The 21,519-nt window shown below is 46.5% G+C and overlaps 1 protein-coding gene across 1 annotated transcript in view; it reads right to left on the bottom strand.

The window, feature by feature from the left end:
• Window positions 1-14,679: 14,679 nt before the first annotated feature.
• Window positions 14,680-21,519, bottom strand: part of HEMK1 (HemK methyltransferase 1, mitochondrial release factors N(5)-glutamine) — a 64,829-nt gene continuing 57,989 nt past the window's right edge. The window contains exons 10-11 of the transcript XR_014788480.1: window positions 18,490-18,617; window positions 14,680-15,781 (exon numbers count right to left, since the gene is read on the bottom strand). The gene's annotated coding sequence lies outside the window, so the exon portion shown is untranslated. The remainder of the gene's footprint in view (window positions 15,782-18,489; window positions 18,618-21,519) is intronic.

Below are 21,519 nucleotides of genomic sequence, written 5' to 3'. Positions count from 1 at the left end.
GAAGCTCACGGCCCAGCTATGAAAAGAATGCAAGCGATGCGCTATGAGAGATGCCTGTGTACAGGGCCAGTCTAAATCCCGGAAAGGATCAGGAATCAAAAGGAACAGTTTGTAGTGGAATAAAATGCAGAGAGCCCCTGCTGAATGGTGTGAGATGTGGGGCATGGAGGGAGGAGGATCCCCCAAATTAGTCGAATCCCTCAAAATCAGGCAGAGGGACTTTCTGTGAGCCAAAGCCCTTCCTCTTGCATAAGGCAAATCCTGGATCCAACCCTAGGTTCTTAAAAAACTGAAATACGTTTTGTTCTCTGAGTATTTTGGGCTGCAATTGTATGCCCACTTATCTGGAAGTAAGCTCCATTGAACTTTTACTTCTGAGTAGACCCATACAGGATTATGCTGTTAATGGATTTGCACTCTTTCCTTCCCTCCCCTTTCTCTCTCTCTCTTTTTAAATGTGATGTATGGAATTTTACTATACTATACAAGTATTGGAAGTATGAAATATACGTTATGGTGCTTTGTAAAGTGCCCCAAACATTAGGAGGGGCGTGAGCACAATATAAATACACATATTATTGGAGAGAGTCCCATTAAGACATGGCTGTTGCATAACATTAAAACTTGCATAACCCATGAGTTAGAAAATGTTCCGTTTCAAGGGCTCGCTTGAAAGTAAACATTACTGTTGTCTTGCAAACTGTTCTGGAATCAATGGAACAGAACTCAAGAAAGACATCTTCAGAATTGTCTGAACTGATAAATCTACACTCAATCCTACCCTCCTCTGCAGCCCACAGGAGGTTGTCATCCTTCTCTTTTCAAAATGTTTCAGTGCTGCTCTGTCACGGAACGTACCGCAGCAAACACAGAACAAATAACCTACAGAACAAACAACTCGGGATTGCCGGCAAAGCATCAGGCTAGTTGCTGTGAAAATTAAGATCCCATTTACTCACCAGCTTCATGATTTCAGAGCTCTAAGGTATCACCTTTTTTTTTTTAATGGTCAAGAGCCCCACGGATCTGCTCCTCCTCTTTGCCCGCCTTTTGCTCTGGCCCAGGCAACCGTAGTGGAGAGAAGGAAGGGCAGGAGATGCCACTGCCCGCTTGCCCCCTGGCTCCCTGTCTGCCAAGCAAGCAAGTGGTAGCAATGATGAGATATGAGGAGCAATAGCAGCTGATGACAGTGGTGGTGAGAGAAAGTAGACTTACTGAGGGAGGGCCCCTCAAAAACCTGGACCATAGGGTTGCAGGCTAAATCTGTTATTTTTTAAGGTGCAACCAAACTTTGTGTGTGTGTGTTTACTGTTGTAGATTAATCTAGCGCCTCAGGAATCTAAAGAAGTTGCTAGCGTTCATATACTTGCAATAGAACCTTCCGCCCTCAAATAACTGTCCCTCCAAACAGTAAATAGTGTTGAATGTCTTTGAATTGCAGCTCCTCTATAATAATTACAACCAGGTCCATTGTGAGATTCAACTTTTTATTAAACGTAGTTAAATATTTCATAAAGGACACCATTTATGAACCAACGCTATTTGCATTGTCCTTATTTTCGCCGTAGTCTACGTAAATCTTTACGTAGACTACAGGGACCAAATAAGGAACGCGAATGGCGGCTCCCTATGGGGGCCGCCATTAGCCGTACGCGCTTTTTTTTTTTTAAAGTCACCTGTGATAGGCTACGTGACGATTAACATAGCCTATCACGGCTGACTTTGCAAATCTAGCCGTGATAGGCTACGTTAATCGTTACGTAGCCTATCACAGGGGCGTTTTGTTTTTTTTTTTACTTTTCTTGTAATGGCGGCTGCCGCCCCCGCCCCTGACGAAGACCTGCTGAACCGCCGCCGGGACCCGCCGCCGGGAGGGACATTCGTGAAAGGTAAGTCCCATCCCGGGGGGGGGGGGGGCGGGGGGGAGAATTTCTCCCCGAACAACCTTCGGAGGACCGAATGCATTGGCACTCGGCCCCCCAAAGTTTCGGGGAGAAATTCTCCCCCATCCCTAGTGCTGCCGCCAACTTAAATGTTCTCACCTCACCTCTCTGCAGGGGCTGGTGATAGCAGAACTGGTAGCTAATTCCCAGCAAGTCCTCTTCTATCTGGAGTGGCAGATCACTGCCATGTCCCGAAATAGCTTGAATGAAAAAGTGCCAGCACACTGCTATCAATCTCTCATTGGTCAGGCGAGTGTCAATTGTCATTACTTCTCTGACTCAACAAGGTGATAATAGTTTTAAACAGCAGGGCAATCTGGGGCATTCACTTTAATTAGAGAAGGCTGACTAGGACTCCAATCTGGCAAGATACTGCTGGCATCCAGAGCTTAGGTTTGCATTTAGACTGGTCTCTGTATTTACTGTACAGTACTCTATGTGAAGCAATCAAAACAGATCCCCAAATAAACATGTAACTCTGCATGTAATGAAGTATATAGATTGCTTTCTTGGAATTGTAGGCAGAAAGATTCTTGGGAATAAGTCATGAAAGGAGAAGGAAGCAAGTTGCTGTCATAAGAACATAAGGAGAGCCCTGCTGCATTCACACAGTGGCCAGCCAGCTGTCAACCAGGAACCCACAAGCAGGGCATGAGTGCGATATAGCGCAGGCTCTACTCACCTAAGCATACTTTCTTCAAGCTGCTTGCATCTGAATTGTGGCCCAAAGGTTCAGGGTTGTAGGAAATACTGGAGAGCTTTCCAAAAGTAATGCCTCAGAGATTATGGTTAATGCTGGAGGAATTGATGACTGACACACACATTCAGAGAGGCAAAGTGTACTTGGCGGATTTATGAAGGACATTGATCTATATTCTCAGAGACTTGAGTCCACAGCTCCCTCAATAGGTTTTTGGGACAACTGCAAAAGCTGGTGGTTCTATAAATTGCCAAGAAGAACTCTCCTCAGAGCTGTATCCCATCTAGTAGAATTTTTATCTTGTCTGAGACTTCCCTGGAAAACTGTCATGTAGGTCACACAAAGCCCTACATCATCTAGGCCAGGGGTAGGCAACCCAGGAACCTCCATATTTTTTATTGCAACTCCCCTAACCCCTGATCATTGGCCACGCTGGCTGGGGCTGATGGGAGTTGTAGTCCAAAACATCTGGAGGGCACCAGCAAAGCTGGCTCAAGTCATTTTGCTGCCTGAGGTGAAGGACAAGATGGTGCTTTGTCCCATTCAACGCACAAAAGCTGACTGAACTGGCAATTGAATCTTTCGTCAACACTGGTAATGGGACAGCATCCTTCACACCTGAAGGCAGCAGGCTAGCTTAGGGGCACAGGATAGATTGCTTGGCACACAGCTTTCTCCTCCAATACCTTGCTGTCACCCCCCAACATCTGCTGCCTGAGGTGATCGCCACACTCTGTGTAGTGGTAGGGCTAGCCCCAGGCACCAGGTTGCCTAGACATACCACAAAGCTAGTTGTTGAATGCATCATTCTTTAAGCCCTGTAGTTTGACTTTGCTGGTTAGGGATGACTTTGCCAGAAGAGGAATGGGCAAGTTAAAGATGTGTCTGGTTAACCATCCCCTCAGCCACAACAAATCTGTGAAGATGCCCCATTTAAGATGTTGTGTTATACAACCTTTACTCCTAAGAGCATGAGTGGTTTATCATCCTTGAGTCCATTATGATCATGCCCTGTTCTTTCATATGGATGATGTAAGCACTGGGAACAGATTAGTACAGTACTGCAAACTCTGACAGTGATGCAAAACCATTTTGCAAAAATAAAGCAGGTGGATGAAACTTTCAGATTAATGTGTGGATGCAATTGTATTTTATATGTCCATACAAGATTAATTACATCATCTCCAGGGATTATTTTATTGCAAATCCACTCTCCTTAATGCTTTATAATCTCTTGTGGGAATATTAGAACCTGTTTGATTCATAGCCTTTGCTCCCTTGTATATAAAAAACCTAAGGGATATATCAGGAATGTTACCTTGGAAACCCCTTTTTATTTAGGTCATTTTCCAAAATACAGTTCTATGCTTCCATCTTTGAACAGGTATGTATCTTCCAAAGAAAGTCTGAAGGCAGAAGCTGTGGGATCATACATGTTCATATCCTGCATGTAGACAACCAGCTCAGTGGGAAATGACCCACACCTTGAGAAGAACTGTGGAATTCTTAACAGAAGTGAGAAGTTCGAACAGGAAAACTCCCTTCTGCTTTGGATAGGGGTTCCCCCCTTTTGTCAATTTTCACTGCTCTGTTCTTGGAAAGGATTGGTGGTTGGAAAGAGTCAGAGGGTTTATACTCTGCTCTCTTCATGGCACCCGCTGGTGGAACTTGGGGAAAGTCAGGTAGCTAAGGCTCCTGCATCCAATCTACATGGAAAAAGTATGAGAAGCACTTTCTGGTTATATCTGAAATTGCTTTGGTCCATCAGCAGCAAATGAAACAAGAAAAGCAGAGTACACGCTACCTAAAAACCTGATTTCAGCCCACCAGTAGAACTGAACATCATACACCGCATAGATGCTGCATAGCGAATGGGAGAGGTTTGTTCCCCACCCCTGTCCATGCTCTCCTGCTCAGGAAAGTTTAATGGAAGAAATAAATTATGTACCTGTTGTTTAGCCCACATCTCTTCCCCCTCATCCACCATTTGTCTTCATAAGTGCACTCTGCTTTTAGAATGCTTACATCGATAGGAAGCTGTGTGCTGCATAGTGCAAAGTAAAAATAAACAGTGGAGAAGTACCCTATATCCAAAGCACACCTCTGCAGAGTAGTGAGAGGGTGAAACAACGCTATTGTGAAATAGTGCTACTGTGAAGTAGCACACAGTAAAAATAAACAGCCAAGAAGAGAGCTGCAGGAGAAAGCGCCATGCACCCTATATCCAAAGCACACCATTGCGGAGGAATGAGAGAATGAAACAATGCGGTTGTGAACCAGTGCAATTGCAAAATAGTGCTACTGCGATATAGGGCAAAAGTAAAATAAACAGAGGGGAAAGAAAAGGGAGCGCCAGCGGTGAAAGAGTGAAACAGCACTATTGCGAAATAGCGCTACTGTGAATTAGTGCTAACTGGAGGGGAAAAAACCCTAAGCTTGTGTCCAAAAAGTGCCCTACTGCCAATGGGGGAAAAAAGGCATGGGGGAAAAAGGGGACACCCCCATCCTTTGACCAGGTCATAGCCAGGTCACAGGCACACCCCTAGGCATACCCAGCTTGCAGGATTTAATTTGGGGGAATGGGGATCACTGCAGAGGAACCATATGGGAGCTGCATTGAAGGAAAAAAGATGCAGTAAAACGACTTCCTGCAAGTGCTGTTTTCAGGGGAAAGCTGCAGGACTGCTGCAGAGTGAGAACAACATCATGTGTCACAAACAACCCCGATGTGCTTTCACTCCGTATTAAATCACCCATAGGTTGGGCCCTGTTCTGCTATCATGATTCCATTGAGACAGCTTGGTGCTGGAAGAGGACAACAAAGATAGCTGATTGATTGAAGGGTGAGGTGGCTTATTATTTGCACTGAATCTTCCTAGCTTATGGTAGACCATTAAGGGAAAACATACATGCAACCTGTCATCCTTGGACAAGGTAATATCTGTATTTTGATCTCATCCACCTATCCAATTCAGTTTCTTCCCTCGCCATTTCCATCTCTAAGATGTTTCCCATGCCACCTGAGGAGAGCTTCTACTTGCATCTTGAGCTCCTTCCCTGATTCAGTTTAGCTTTCCTCTTGTCTATCTAGTTTTCTCCTCTCCTACTTTTTTATTTGGCAGCAGCTCAAACTCCCTGTAATTTTCAACAGTTCTTGCTTGCTCTTCCTCCCTGCTTGACCTGCCATGGAGCTTGACTTCTCTATGATCTAATCCAGGGATAGGTGGCCCAGTGCCCTCCAGATGTTTTGGATTACAAGTCCCATCTTCCCTGACCATTAGCCATGCTGATTGGGACTGGTGAGAATTTAATCCACAGCATCTGAAGGGCACCATGTTGAATATCCCTGGTCTAACCAAAATGCTATGCATGTATTTTCTTCGTGCATTTCTAAAAGAAATTGTGTTTTCAACTATCTTAGCCTGTTGTCTCTTTGTTCTTTCTCCTGGCTGGAAACCAGTTCTACTGTGGTACTTCATATGGTAGTACCTAGTTTAACCTATTCACACTGTGATTAGGTTAAAGATCTCTTGGTTGTGAATGCATAGCAATATATACATGTAGACAAAGGACACATGGTAACACTGTATACTGAAAAGTCTTCATTGCCCTCCTAAAATCACAGATTAGGAGGAGCACCTTCTAAGACCATCAGGTATATTTGGGTAGTACATTCAAACAATTGTGGAGCAAACACAAAGAATATTCTGCGCTGCAGCACCAGGTTTTGCACATCTCAACTAGGAGGAGGAACGCTAAGTAAGGCCCCATCTGATTATCTCAATATTTAAATCAAAGTTAACATGCTTAGGAGGATCAGCTGTTATTAGGTTAGATTGCCTTGCGTTAAGGCAGTATTTTCCAAACCTCTGATAGCTGAAGCACCCCCCCCCCCGCCGCCCCCGGTTTCTCTCTCTCACACACACTTTTACATTTTGAATTAAAAGGCAGACTTAACTCTTAAACCTGAAAAACTTTATTTTTAGAGTGTGAATGAGGGAGAGAATATAACCCAGTTCCTGTGTTCCTTTATGATTTCCTTTTCCAAGAGAGCAGGTCAGATGCTTCATTGGAAGGAGGCAAGCCCAAATCAATGAACCATCAGAGATACAACAGGGCAGCTTTTTCTGTGGGTGGATTCTTCAGGCTCACAAGAGCATTACATTATATAATGAATTATTTACAGCATACTAGCAATTCTCTCACAGCACATAGCTTGGAAATTACTCAATTAAAGTTTTGTGCTACCCACAGACATGCCGGAACAAAGAAACATTAGCCATTGCTAACTTGGAATGTGTGTTGACTATACAGCAAATTTCTAAGAAAAGGTGTGGATGTTAATGTATCAGCTGCAAAACACTTTTGTGTTTCTGCAAGCTATAGAGCTCCATTTCTGTATGTACTGTATATATGTATGCATTTATTTCATTTCTATACTGCCCAATAGCTGAAGCTCTCTCAGCAGTTCACAAAAATTAAAACCAAAAAGCACACAGTAAAACAATATAAAATATAAAAACATTAGAACTACAATATAACACTACAACCAGAATAAAACCAGAGTAAAACCTAGCAGCAATGCAGAGATTTAAAATACAGATTTAAAACAGCAAAGCTAAAGTCTAGAAAGCTAAAATGTCTGCGAAAATAAAAAAAGGTCTTCACCTGGTGCTGGAAGGAATACAATGTAGGTGCCAGGCGAACCTCACTAGGGAGCTCATTCCACAGCTGAGCTGCCACAGCAGAAAAGGTCCTCCTCCTAGTAGCCACCCACCTCCCTTCCTTTGGCAGGGGCTCATAGAGGAGGGCTGCTGAAGATGATCTTAAGGTCAAGGTAGGCACATATGGGAGGAGGCAATCCTTCAGATAACCTGACCCCAAGCCGTTTAGGGCTTTGAATGTTAATACCAGCACTTTGAATCGGACCCGGAAATGGACTGGCAGCCAGTGCAATGTGGAAAAATACTGGCATAACATAAGCTCGTTGGCCACTCCATCTTGCTGCTCTATTTTGAACCAGCTGAAATTTCTGGACCATTTTCAAAGGCAGCCCCACATATAACGCATTGCAGTAATCCAGACGAGAAGTTATCAGAGCATGGATAACTGTAGCTAGGCTATCTCTGTCCAGATAAGGGCGTAGTTGGTATACCAGCCTAAGCTGATAAAAAGTGCTCCATGCCACTGAGTTCACCTGTGCCTCAAGTAACAGTTCTGGGTCCAAGAGCACCCCCAAACTATGAACCTGATCCTTTAGGGGGAGTGCAACCCCCTCCAGAACAGGTTGAATATCACCTATCCAGGCAGATGAACCACCCACTAACAGTACCTTTGTCTTGTCTGGATTGAGTTTCAGTTTATTGGCCCTCATCCAGTCCATTACAGTGGCCAGACACTGATTCAGAACAGCCACTGCCTCACCTGAGTTTGATGAGAAAGAGAGGTAGAGCTGGGTGTCATCCGCATATTGATGGCACCTCAGCCCACACCTCTGGATAACCTCCCCCAGCAGTTTCATGTAGATGTTAAACAGCATGGGGGATAAAATAGAGCCCTGTGGAATCCCATGGCACAATTTCCATGGCACAGAGCAATAATCCCCCAGCACCACCTTCTGGAGTCGGCCATCCAAGTAGGAGTGGAACCACTGCAATGCAGTGCCTCCAACTCCCGAACCCAGACAACCTATCCAGAAGGATACCATTGTCGATGGTATTGAAAGCTGCTGAGAGGTCCAGGAGAATCAACAGAGTCACACTCCCCCTGTCCCTCTCCCAGCAGAGGTCATCCCACAGGGCAACCAAGGCAGTTTCCAATCCAAAAACAGGCCGATTGAAATGTATCTAGATAATCCATTTCATTCAAGAGTGCTTGGAGCTGTCCTACAACCACCCGCTCAAGCACCTTGCCCAGGAAGGGGATGTTGGCCACTGGCCTATAATTTTTAACATCCTCTGGGTCCAGGTTAGGCTTTTTCAGGAGTGGTCTGATTACTACCTCTTTTAAAGAGGCGGGCACCACTCCCTCTCTCAAGGAGGAATTTACAACCTCCTGGACCCAGTCAGACATCCCCTCCTTGTTTGATTTAATAAGCCATGAAGCGCAAGGGTCAAGCACACAAGTGGTCGATCAGACTTGGCCAAGCACCTTGTCCGCATCCTCAGGCCTCAATAACTGAAACTCATCCAATAAAATTGGACCAGATGGTGCTCTGAATGCCTCTACCAATGGAACTGCATTAATTGTAGTGTCCAATTCATGATGAATCTGAGCGACTTTATCTTCAAAGTGCCATGCAAACTCATCACAACGTGCAACCGAGGGTTCCAAAGTCTCTCTCCCTGGCCCAGAATGTAACAGGCCGTGAACCATTTGGAAAATGTCACAGCGTAGACTCGATAATGAGCTCTGACCTGTGTTTGGTCAGATTCAGCATGGGTTTTCCTCCACCTGTGTTCTAGCCGTGTCCCCTCTTGCTTCATTGCCCTCAGCTCGGACCTGGCTGGGCTCTACTCAGGGAGAGAGGGCACTTGGGCGTGATCGTGTCAACTGCCCGAGTCATCTCTGCATTCCACAGAGCAACCTGGGCTTCGACAGGAGCACCAGCCATACCAGCAGGAACCCCTCCCCCGAGCCCTCTGGAATCCATCAGAATCCATTAGCCTCTAGGGGTGGACCATTTTAATAGGTCCCCAACCCTTGCAGAGGGGAAAGGCTGCCAAGAGTCTAAACTTAAGCAGGAAATGATCTGACCATGACAAAGGGGCAGATGTTAATTCCTCCACTTTCAGATCACCGCCCTCCTGCCCAGTCAAGAAAACCAGATCAAGCGTGTGTTCCTTTACATGTGTTGGGCTGATGACATGTTGGGACAGCCAACATGGCAGCCATGAAGTCCTAGGCCGCCCAGGATACAGTGGCCTTGGTATGGAAGTTGAGATCCCCCAGGACCATCATCCTGGGGGTCCTCAACACCAAGTCAGAGACCACCTCCGTCAGCTCAGGCAGGGAGTCTGATTGGCAGTGGGGTGGGCGGCACACCAGCAGAATCCCTAATCTGTCCCGGGGACCCAACACAAGGTACAAACATTAAGATATGCACTTGAATGAGCAGGAAGCCTAGAGAGAGGAATTGAATTCCTATAGAGCGTGACAACCCCCGCTCCGCGACCCTCGAGTCAGTGTTGGTGCTGCACCGAGTACCCAGGAGGGCACAGCTGGGAGACAGTGACCCCTCCCAGTTCCCCCACCCAGGTCTCAGTAATACATACCAGGTCAGCCCCCTCATCCACAATCAAATCATGGATGAGGGAGATTTTATTTTGGGCCGACCTGGCATTCAGCAGCAGTACCACCAGACCCGACGGCAGTCTGGTAAGGCTGTCAGGAACCATCAGGTTGGGGGAAGAACCAGAAGAGGGGACGGCTGTAAGGTGTCTAGCCCCTCTTCTCCTCAGCTGGCCTGTTAATCCCCCAATGCCATACCTCCCCCTGCCCATGACCACAGTTATAGTGGCACCTCCCCAACCCCCTGAGTTCTCTGACCTGTTACCCTCTATTCTCCAATTAAAGAAAACATTCAACCCTTGAAGACTGGGATTGCTAATTGTACTCTTGCATTAAGCTGGAAGCATGGGAGGAAGGGTCCCCAAAATCAAGGTCACAGGAACCCCTAGACATATTGCTACTCCCAGAGCAGATAGTACTAGTCCCACAATTCTGCCTGCCTGCAATGGAGGTGAAGAGGAGACTGGTGAGGGTTACATAACATAAGAAGAGCTGTGCTGGATCAGACCAAGGGTTCATCTGGTCCAACATTCTGCTCACATGTGGTCAAGCAGTTGCCTACAGGAAACCCACAAGTAGGACATGAGTGCAATAGCTCCCTCCCACTTGTGTAACTGGTTTACAGAGGCATCCTGGAGGTAATACATAGCCATCATGACTAGTATCCATTGATAGCCCTATCCTCCATGAATTTGTCTAAGCCCCTTTAAAGTCATCCAAGTTGGTTGAATGCAGGCTCTGCGTTGCTTGCAAGAATCCTGTCTCTCAAAAGCCCTGTGCAGCTACACTAGAAAGTTGTGCAATCTTTTCTGTGTTTGTGTGGGGGTACACTGGGCCCTAATATCTATTTAACATGCACATCACCTGCAGCGTTTGCAGGACACACAAGTCACACTCAGTTGTTCTTGCCCTTATGCAATAAAAGCTCAAGGATGTGCTTCCTGGGGCCCCCGTTGCATCCCAGTCTCCCGCTCTTCCACTGATTGGAAAGGGGGGTCTGCAGCCCAGTCAGGGTTCCAAGTCATACAAGTGCAGAAGATTCTCCGCTGCAGACCTTTGCCTCCAATGCCTAGAAAGTGGTGGGGCTGACTGGTGACTGGGACATGGTGGAGGGGGTGGGGTGAGCTAACCGCATGAGGTTTTGAATGCCTTCATCAGGTTACAGTCAGGTGCTGACGCAACCATTCAGTTAGCATGCTAAAGCTCAGACTATGAAGACTCTCTTAGTCCATCAATCACAATCAAACATTAGGCATATTATTGGGGTATATGGAGAATTCAACGGAACTCAGCATCTCAGCTTATGCAGGTCTATTTTCTAAGGATTTCTGTTGTTTATTCGGTCAGTCGCTTCCGACTCTTCATGACTTCATGGACCACCCCACGCCAGAGCTTCCTGCCGGCCGTCGCCACCCCCAGCTCCCCCAAGGTCGAGTCCGTCACCTCCAGAATATCATCCATCCACTTTGCCCTTGGTCGGCCCCTCTTCCTTTTGCCTTCCACTTTCCCTAGCATCAGCATCTTCTCCAGGGTATCCTGTCTTCTCATGATGTGGCCAAAGTACTTCAGTTTTGCCTTTAATATCCTTCCCTCAAGTGAGCAGTCTGGCTTTATTTCCTGGAGTATGGACTAGTTTGATCTTCTTGCAGTCCAAGGCACTCTCAGAATTTTCCTCCAGCACCACAGTTCAAAAGCATCTCTCTTCCTTCGCTCAGTCTTCCTTATGGTCCAGCTCTCGCAGCCATAGGTTACTACAGGGAAAACCATTGGTTTAACTATGCGGACCTTTGTTGTCAGTGTGATGTCTCTGCTCTTCACTATTTTATCAAGATTTGTCATTGCTGTCCTCCCAAGAAGTAAACGTCTTCTGATTTCCTGGCTGCAGTCAGCGTCTGCAGTAATCTTTGCGCCTAGAAAGACAAAGTCTGTCACTGCCTCCACGTTTTCTCCCTCTATTTGCCAGTTATCAATCAAGCTGGTTGCCATAATCTTGGTTTTTTGGAGGTTGAACTGCAACCCAGCTTGTGCACTTTCTTCTTTCACCGTCATCATGAGGTTCCTCAGCTCCTCTACCTGGCCTCCTACTTTATCCTGTGACACACACACTGCTGGGGCTTTCTCGGTTCTTCGTTCATGCCAAAAAATTGTTGACCTTTTTCTCTCTCCAGCGAAAGCTGTTGCCACTCTGTCGGCTTTACGACGCCCATCTTACAGAAGTATACCGCCACATGACTGCAAAGCTAAGGACAGGCCAGAATGGGGACAGCCCTCCACTCCAGCCCAGAACGGCCTGCCAAGATGCTTTTGTTCAGTTATTGATTATTGAACTAGTTTTAAAGTACTGATGCTCTGTGGTGATGGATTGTATTGAGAGGAAATGACAAAGGGTATCTTACGCCACAACATGTTTTTCCCCACAAGGTCAACACTAGCCTCAGACTTTGTGTGCTGTGAATATTGGGTCATGAAGTGGATAAAGTACACTCGGCATGTTTGGTCATCCTCTGCTGACCACCTTGGTCTTGGTTGGCCTTCGTGGATTGGTCTCCATGGACAAGAGACAGCGAGGAGGAGGGGCTGTAGCTCCTTGGAAAAGCTTTGCACGAGGGCAATATGAGGCTCAACCCATGTCACTGGGCTGCATCACCATGGCTGGTGCCACAGCGCTGTCATCTCTGCCATGATTCCTCCTATTGCTTTACTGTAGTGCCGTGGTGGGGAACCGATTTCAGTCCAAGGGCCACACTGGCTCTGCACCGTGGGGGCCACCTGCCTGCAGTGGGAGGGATCAGGTGCTCCCAACACACTTGTCCACCTCTCCAGCACACTTACAGATACACACAAACATCCCCACATAGGACTCAGCCGGTGGCTTGAGCAGCCAGATGAGTCGGGTGCCAGCTTCACTCCCCCCCACTTTCCCTGACTGGGGAAGGCAAGGGAGGAGAGGAGCTGGCTCAGCTGTTGCCTTGAGGGGCCGCTTCTTGACACACCAACTCACCTGCATGCTGGCTTCACCTGCCGCTCACCGTCCCAATTGTGACGGTAGGTGAAGCGGACGCCGCTGGTGCCTGCATTTCTCCCCAGTCATGGAAGGGGAGGGAAGAGTGAAGCTGTGCTGGCCTGGAGGAGTGCTCCTTGAGGCTGCAGCTGAGTTGCTCTCCCTTCTCTGAGGGCGGGCGGGCGGACGGACGGACACACACACACACACACACACACACACACACACACACACGGCTTTGGGGAGGAAGAGGGGCCTCACGCATTGAATTTGGTCTGTGAGCCAGAAGTTCCCCATCCCTGCTGTAGCCCCTCACGTTGCTCCTATACAATTTCTCTACTCCACCACGTAGTCTTTACCACAAATCCAATGCAGCACATTCCCATACTTCCATCAGTCAGCTGGGGCAAGCTCTCCCCAGTGAGGTTCACTTGCCACCGACACGGCCATCTTTTTGGCACCAGGTGACATCTTTCTTGTACTCCCAGGCATTTGACAACATATGATGGGGCTTTTTAATGTTAGATTTGTGATTTGTATTGGGTCCAGGCAATTTTTATTGTTGTTTTTAACTGTTTCAAATGTTTGTATGTGAAATGTTTTATATTACGTTTTATCAAGCTGTGACCCACCGAGAGAGCTTTGGCTATTGGGTAGTATAGAAATGTAATGAACGAAGGAATGAATGAACAACCACCTCAGACAAGCTAAGACTGAAAACGCAAAAGATACACTAGATCAGGGCGGCTAAACTGCAGAGCTCAGCCTAAGCTCAAAAGCCCTTTGCATCTGATCAGTTCATAGCTCAAGCAAGAGTGATAAGCCCCTGCCCTAACCATTGGCCATGCTGGCTGTGGTTGATGGGAGTTGTAGTCCAAAACATATGGAGGGCACCAGGTTGGGGAAGGGTGGTCCAGACTATGTCATGAAGACAAGCATCCCAAGCAGGGTACCTCCAGTGCTGTTTTTCGAGGATTGCAGGTAATGACAGTAGTACATCTTTTCAGTGTAGAGAGGCCAGTCTGGTAGGTCTGGATTCAAATTCTCACTTGGCCATGAAGCCCATCGCTGGGCCAGTCGCAGTCTAACTGACTTCACAGGGTTGATGTGAGAATAAAATGAGCTGTCCTTCCTCTGGGAAGGTTCAGATAGAAATGGAATCAGTTTTGATTAACACCTAGTGAGGTGTTGTATCATGTCCACTATAGAACATGATGGAACCTGCAACCTTTGACTCCCGGGGAATGACAAGCTGCAATTTGTCTCTGTTTATCGGGCATGCCTTGTTTCTGTTTATGGGATGCCTGTAGGCATGAGAAGAGAACAGAGCCTCCTAGGACTTTCTAGCCTCTAGACAGGCCTGAAGCATGAGACAGGCTATACTTTGCAGCAGAAGAACACAGACTCATCTTTCCAGGCCAGTCCCAGTGGAGGCGATGGACAGTGTGTACTGTGGATAATGATATTTTATAACTTCATGCCTGCTAGACTGGCAACAAGTCAAGAGACAGCAGGTGCACTTGTACAAACAGCACAAATCTAGATGTTTGGAAGGGGCGAGAATAGCTCTTTGGGATTCAGCTTTGGGTGACTAGATTCAAATCTGTTCACAAATACAGATGCACCCACGTTTTCGTCTTATGCAAGGCTCTACAGAACACAACATTATGAGAATCAAAAGCACTCACACAAGTGTAAATTACTGAAATACAAATCACAGTTGAAGAACACTGCTCTTGAGCTTTGTGAGAATGAAACTTTAACAGACATTTCACACGCTTTGGGAAGATACTAAAAACAAATTAAAATATAATTCAGTTGACTCTGTACTTAAAAGTGTAGACCAAAGATACCTTCTAAGCATCCCCCCCCCGCCGCCCTTGGTGATACACCACATCCCAGGTCTGCTTGTGGTCTAACTGTGAAAACCACAACCTACTCCTCTCTATTGTTATCTGTGCCAGAATTAGAAACTCGATGCACCTGGTTTCTGTGCTCTAAAATTATAACCATAATCGTACACCATTCTCTGAAGGGGATGTAGATGTAACATTCTAAGCCCTGTGAGATGGAATGACTTGCATTTGCCTGTTGTTTTTCTCACAGGACTCCAGAGATAAAAAAAAAAGTTGTGACAAAAAGCCTCCTCCTACTCTCCCGCCTCTGGTTTTATCACAGTGTTGAAAATATCACTGGGAGCCAACACAGGCGAAGAATATTTTGCCACTGGGTATATTTTAGCAGCTGCAGTATATTGACTCTGATTTATGAAGTAGTTGTTCAGCCGAAACATGGAAGTGCAGGAGTATTAAGGAATAATCTTGAATCACAATCACTCCTGGACAGCAAGAAAAAATTTGGTCCAGATAATCTGTGAAATCAGTTGGTGCTTGTATGCCACAGGAAGCCAAAGATCTGTTAGTCTGGTGGCATCTACCCTCCAGCTGATTTATAGAATCCCATCCAAATAGTGATAGCGAAGCTGTAACACATATGGTGGTCCTGTGGGGAGGATCAAACATTTTGGACAACAGCCTTTGCAGAAATTATTAACAGTAAAATTATAAATGCCGTTTATATAGTGTACTTCGAGTTGTTCTAAGCACTTCAGATATAATAGTTCAGTCATCTTACAACAGCCGTGCAACGTATTGCAAATGTGGGTTGACCCTGAGAGACCACCTTCCCTCATGCCACTCAGTGATTTGGCAGCTGAGGTGAGAGTTGAACTGGAGACTCCACGCTCGTCAAGTCACACTCTTAGGGTGGCCAGGAGTCGTCTTTTACGAGGACCATCGTCAATTAGAGAGGGCCATCCTCTGTTTGAAGGGCTGCCCTCTCCAGTTCCTGGGGAAAGATAAAGAACCATAAGACCAGCTGCGCATCGAGAGTTAGGACCAGGGCAGCAGGCTGAACAGGCCGGCACCAGGTCACCTGGTCACAGTTCTCCCCACTATGATGAGATGGACTGTATTTCTGTTTATATGGCAACAATTATTTCTAAATTTGCATCTATACATTAGCATATGCAAATGTCATGCAAATCACTGTCCTCTTTTTTGAGAATTTATAACTGGCCACCCTAATTACAGCCACTCACAAAACTGTTATGACTTAAAGAGCCTAGACTCTCAAATTGGCAGGCCCATAGCCAGGGCTGGGTCAGGCCAGGGACCACCCTCTTTATTAGTCTGTCCCACCTTTTTTTTTTTTTTTTTACAAACAATTAAAAAATCAGTTTACAATTTTGTCTTTAAAAGGCCTGCAGACCAAATGAACTCCCCCGCTACTTTTTTGACACCCCCTCAGAAATTTGGCCACAGGCCTGCAGATGGGGTGTGGCTGACTGGCTGGAACCCTGAACAAGAGCACTCTACACTGCAGCCTTTTGTCATAAGTCCCACTTATATTGTTCTTCTGTTATCAGCAGACTTGGCAGGGCAAAGCCATGGTTTGCAGAGGTGCAAAGACATTTTGAGGGGAAAAACTCACAGGAACATTGCTATCTACATGAAAGATTTGGGGCAAGGGCCCATAAGACTGCTCAACAAATAATGAGGTATGTCAACATTTTGCAGGAGGTTTAAAAGCTGGAAAATGCTAATTTGCTAATTTACATGTACAGATGCAAATTTAGAAATAATTACTAGAATGTATTTATATTTCACAGAAATTTCCCATCTAAATCACTCCTACTTCTTCAGTTAACTTGCATCCCACCACCAGATTACCCCAAATCAATTAATTTACCCCAATTCATTTTCTACACAGATCATGCTCCAAATCAAATTCCCTTTCAATTAATTACCCCCATTTATCATAACACCCCTCCCGCCATCACTTCTATGTTTAAGGTGATGGCTTTTTAAAAAGTGTGTGTGTGCATAAGACAGAGAAATATTAAATATCTCTTCTAAAATCTCCCTCCCTTCTCTCACAATCACATATACACACACAGACTCACACACATACGTGTAAACCAGAGACACCAATGATATTTTCTAAAACCACATAGGAAGACACAACTGCTTCCCTGACCTCTGCAGCAACTTAGATGCCACTTGTTGAGCCCATCTGTTTAGCAGCAGTGGTTGTAAAAAAAAATAGGGGTGGGGGAGCTAAGATGCAAGATTTGGAGCAGGGCTAAGAAACTGGTTGCAGAGATGCAAAGGTGAGTGAGAGGAGGACTTTGCACTATGAGAAGCCTCCTCTTCCTCTGGCCCTCCCCCAGCTGACTGCTGCTACTTAAGCAGCTTGACTGGACCCCAACCACTCAGTTAGCTTCTTCCCCACCCCATATGCTGGTGGTGGTGGTAGGGAAGAGAACATCCACACACTTAGAGGGTGACTGAGATTTGGGGCACTCAGAAATAGATTTGGGGCATGGCCCATGTGTGCCCACCTCTAGCAATGCCCATGCTCAGGGGGAAAATCAGAAAACAGGGAGGACAGGAGGAACTGAGTGGTTTGAACCCTGAACAGGGAGCAGTTCACACTGCAACATTTTGTTGCAGGTCCCACTTATTTCATAAATTCAGAAAAAAGTTTTATAAAAGCTATATACTGCTACAAAGTTTGGGACAAGTTGTGAACAGTATCTTCTCATTCCTGTCTTACTTTCAAGAGCTTCTGAAGTGATTTCACAATCCAAGTAAACATGGTTTTTAAAACTGTGTTAAGAAAAGACTGGTGGTTAGGAAGGGCTAAATATAATGGGATGCTAAAACACAGGTTTCACACTCTAAGCTCCGTGAACCTAATCCCAGTAAATGGCAATCAATAGGATGGATCTCTGAGTAACAGAATTTAGGACTGAAAATGGTAACTGAAGGATGGAACATCTGATTGTCAGCAGCATTAGAGTTAACACTGAAGGGGACAACATTTATGATCCTGTGCTTTGCTCTATACAACATGAAGGTAATGGCTGCAGCTCAGGTGTAGAGCGCATGCTTTGCATGCAAAGGTCCCAGGTTCAATCCCTGGCACCTCCAGGGAGGGCTTGGAAAGATCTCTGTCTGAAACCCTGGAGAGCCACTGCTGATCAGTGTAGATAGTGCTGAGTTAGATGAACCAGGGGTCTTACTTGCAATAAAGCAGCTTCCTATATTCTTTTTTTGTCATTGCGTTTAACTCTCATTACACTCCAGTTTCAGTCACAATACATGATTCCTCAGGACTGTTCCCCTCCATTTCCCCATCACTGCAAACTTCTCTTCAGGCCTGTTCACCTACTACAGTCTTCCCTAACCTGGCGCCCTCCAGATGTGCTAGACTACGACTCCCAACATCCCCAGCCAGTATGGCCAGTCTACTGAATGTAGCCTAATGCAGTGACAAGCTCATAGCTGTGGCCCAAGCCTCTGCTCTACAAAAGGATCCTCTGTATAAAAGCCAGCCCACAGTGTGTAACACATGGGGATACTGAGAAATGACCAGAGCTGTGGATCTCACCCTCGGTTTCAAAAGGACACTTTGGAGTCAAAGCATGTGCTCAAGCAAGTGCATTCATTTCATCCGTGCTTCCCGATGTTACTAATGGGAATGAAACTTGCCTTGTGCAGTTCAGCGAAATGATTCTTGGAAAATGAAAACATGGGTGCCTCTCCCCCACCGTCTGGAAAGATTAGCACCTCTTCTTACAGTTCACTTCTCAGGGGCCGTTATCCCAGTCACCTCAGCCCTGTGTGAGGAGAAAAAAGAAGTCTGCCCAAACTGACTGCAGCTATTCACATCCCATGGGACAGGGACCCAGAACCTCTTTCAGCTCCAGGGCCAAATTCAATGATAGAGAAGCTCTCCGGTGGGGGTGGGGTGTTCCAGCGGTGGGTGGGGCCAAGGGAAAAGGGTCAAATGCAAAGCAGGTGGGGAAAATACCCCCCCCCCCAGCATACTGGAGCTTAAAGCACTTGCTACATGTAACGAAACTTTAGGAGAAGCATTTCAAACTTTCAGAATGTGGGGAAACTTTCACAAAAGCCAGGAAACCATCAGATGATTGGCAGTTGGGGGCGGGGAAGGGGCAGACCATTGGTGGAATCCTGGAGGACTGGATTTGACCCCTGAGCCTGAGGTCCTCCACCCCTGCTGTGGGGGATGGTTTGGTCCAGCTGGAGATAAACATCCTTTTAGCCATCCAAGACAGACTACGGTTGCCTGTTCTCACTTGCCTATGATAGCTACATGAAAAAACAGCCCCTGTGAACTCCTAAGCCATGCTGAGCAGGTGACGCACAGAGCACCCGCTGCCATTCACAGGGTTCAGATTTGGCAGATCCATATTTAGGGTGGTTTGGGGTGGCAGACAAAAAATCATAATTCTGTGAGAGAGGGCAGGTGCACACAGCTGGCTCTCCCCCCTGGCCTCGGCCACCATGCTTTGAGGTGCTGAGGCAGGGGTGCTGAACCTCTTTCTGCCTGAGGGCTGACTTCTGTTTCAGGGAAGCTCTCGGGGGCCAGATTCCAGCAGTGGTTGGGGCCAGAAGCAAAATGGGTGGACCAGATACCAGAAATACCTGCATATTAAATGCCCTCCATGTGGAGCTGCCCTTGAGGCTGCTCCAGAAGCTGGAGCTAGTGCAGAACACAGCAGCTCAGCTCTTGTCAGGAGCTGCTCCTTTCCAGCATGCAACTCCTTTGCTGAGGGAACTGCACTGGCTGCCTATTTGCTACCAGGCCAGGTTTAAGGTTTTAGTACTAGTGTACAAAGCCCTAAACAACTCGGGACCAGGATACCTGAGAGAGCACCTTCTCCCTTATCAACCTGCCTGGTCACTGAGGTCAGCGACGGGCTTGCTCCTGGTGGTTCCACAGGAACCTATACCCCGTCTGGAGCCCACCAGAAGAGCCTTCAGTGTGGTGGCCCCCTTTCTTTGGAATTCCCTGACCCTGGAGGTCAGGAAGGCACCAACATTATGTTGTTTCCAGCTCCTCCTGAAAACAGTACTGTTCCAGGAGGTATTTCTTAACTGACCAGTTACGGTTCTTATTGGTGTTGTGTTTTTAAACAAGTGTAATTTTAATATGGTGTTTTAATCTTTTTATACTTTTACTGTTTTATCCCTTGTGTTCACTGCTCCGAAATCTGATCTAGATATGGAGTGGTATATAAAAAATGTAAATAAATACATAAATAATAAATATTCGAGCTTAAAACTCTTCCTGCTAGGAACTAAGACTGAGGAGAGGCATTTCAACTTTGTTGAATGGGGAAAACATTACAGAAAAGCTGGGAAGCCACCAAACAACTAGTAGTTGGGGGAAAGGGGGAAGGGCCAGGCAAAGGGGGTGGGGGCTTCCGGGGAAACCCAGAGGGCCGGATTGGGCCCTCAGGCAGGCCAGATTTGCCCCCCGAGCTTGAGGTTCTGCACCCCTGTGGTGAGAAAAGGCCCTTATCCGGCACATGCAGTTAGTGCTGTTATTATTGGAAATCCTCTGTGTTGTCTGGCTGCACTTAACTAGGTCTGGAAATGGTGCTCCCAAGGCTTCTTCATGTATCCCAGTTTGTAGAAATAAAAACAATTCCTTCAGTCTACTCCCAAACCACCTCTTCTGAACCCTGTTGCAAGTCTCCATCATTTTCACAGGAACACAGCTCCCTTGGTCCCCCTAGCCTAGTATTGTTGACACTGAGTGGCAGTGGCTCTCTAGGGCTTCAGGCAGGAGTTCTTCCAGCCCTACCTGGAGAGGCCGGGGATTGCCCCTGGGGCCTTCTGCATGGAAAGCAGGCGCTCTACCACTGAGCTATGGCCCCTCCCCCTAAATCAATCAAAGGCAACTGGAAACAATCCCAGCCTGGGTGAATGTAATTACAAGCCTCACATGGACTCCAAGGAGATCAGCATGTCATTCCTACTTTGATCTGGAATGTAGAGACAGCTTTCCCAAAGTGAAGTGCCTCTCTACGTAAGAGATAATAGAATAAGCCTCTGCCTCCATGTCTGGGTCCTCCTATGGTGATGATCAACGTTATGCGCCTGTAGTTGGAATCACTGCGCCACCTCCTGGCACAGCCCATGTTACTTCCAGACACTTTTCCAGGAAAACAAATGGTCAAACAGATGCAGCACATTGTCCCCAAAGAAACCCAATCGCCAGCAGCCTCAGTGGGGAAACAAAACTCAATCTCTGCCAATTTTATTTCAGAAAAAGAATCCCCCTCCTCTCCTTGTTGAGGCTCCAAGGAATTAACACATGCCAACTAACTGAGAATGAGGTCTAGTAAAGTATGATGCGGTTGTGTAAAATGAAAAAAGACAGCAATATTACCTGCCTGCAACTATGTGAAGCAATTGCTAACTCTCTAGAGAGCTCATACTCAAATCATGGACTTTCCATGCTAGAACTTCCCCTCTCGGGGAAAGCATCAGGCCTGGAAGTGTCACTGGCCCTTTAGAAGCTGCCACGTTAATGTACTGAAAGGCTTCTGTATTGAAATCTTTTGCCAAATGTGTATTAGATGCCGTGGTACACACTGTACTGAAAAAGACATGCTTCCGTTACCAGGGCACTTTGGCAAAGAAGCTCAATCTCACACAAGAGAGAGTGGCAATTCTCTCCATTCGTGTCCTTAAGAGAAGGTCAGC

Source organism: Heloderma suspectum, chromosome 2 (assembly GCF_057233095.1).
Source record: "Heloderma suspectum isolate Gila_16-S chromosome 2, 16-S_ref, whole genome shotgun sequence".
NCBI classification, from domain to species: domain Eukaryota; kingdom Metazoa; phylum Chordata; class Lepidosauria; order Squamata; family Helodermatidae; genus Heloderma; species Heloderma suspectum.
Note: the sequence above shows the minus strand (reverse complement) of the source record. Positions and strands in the feature narration are given on the sequence as shown.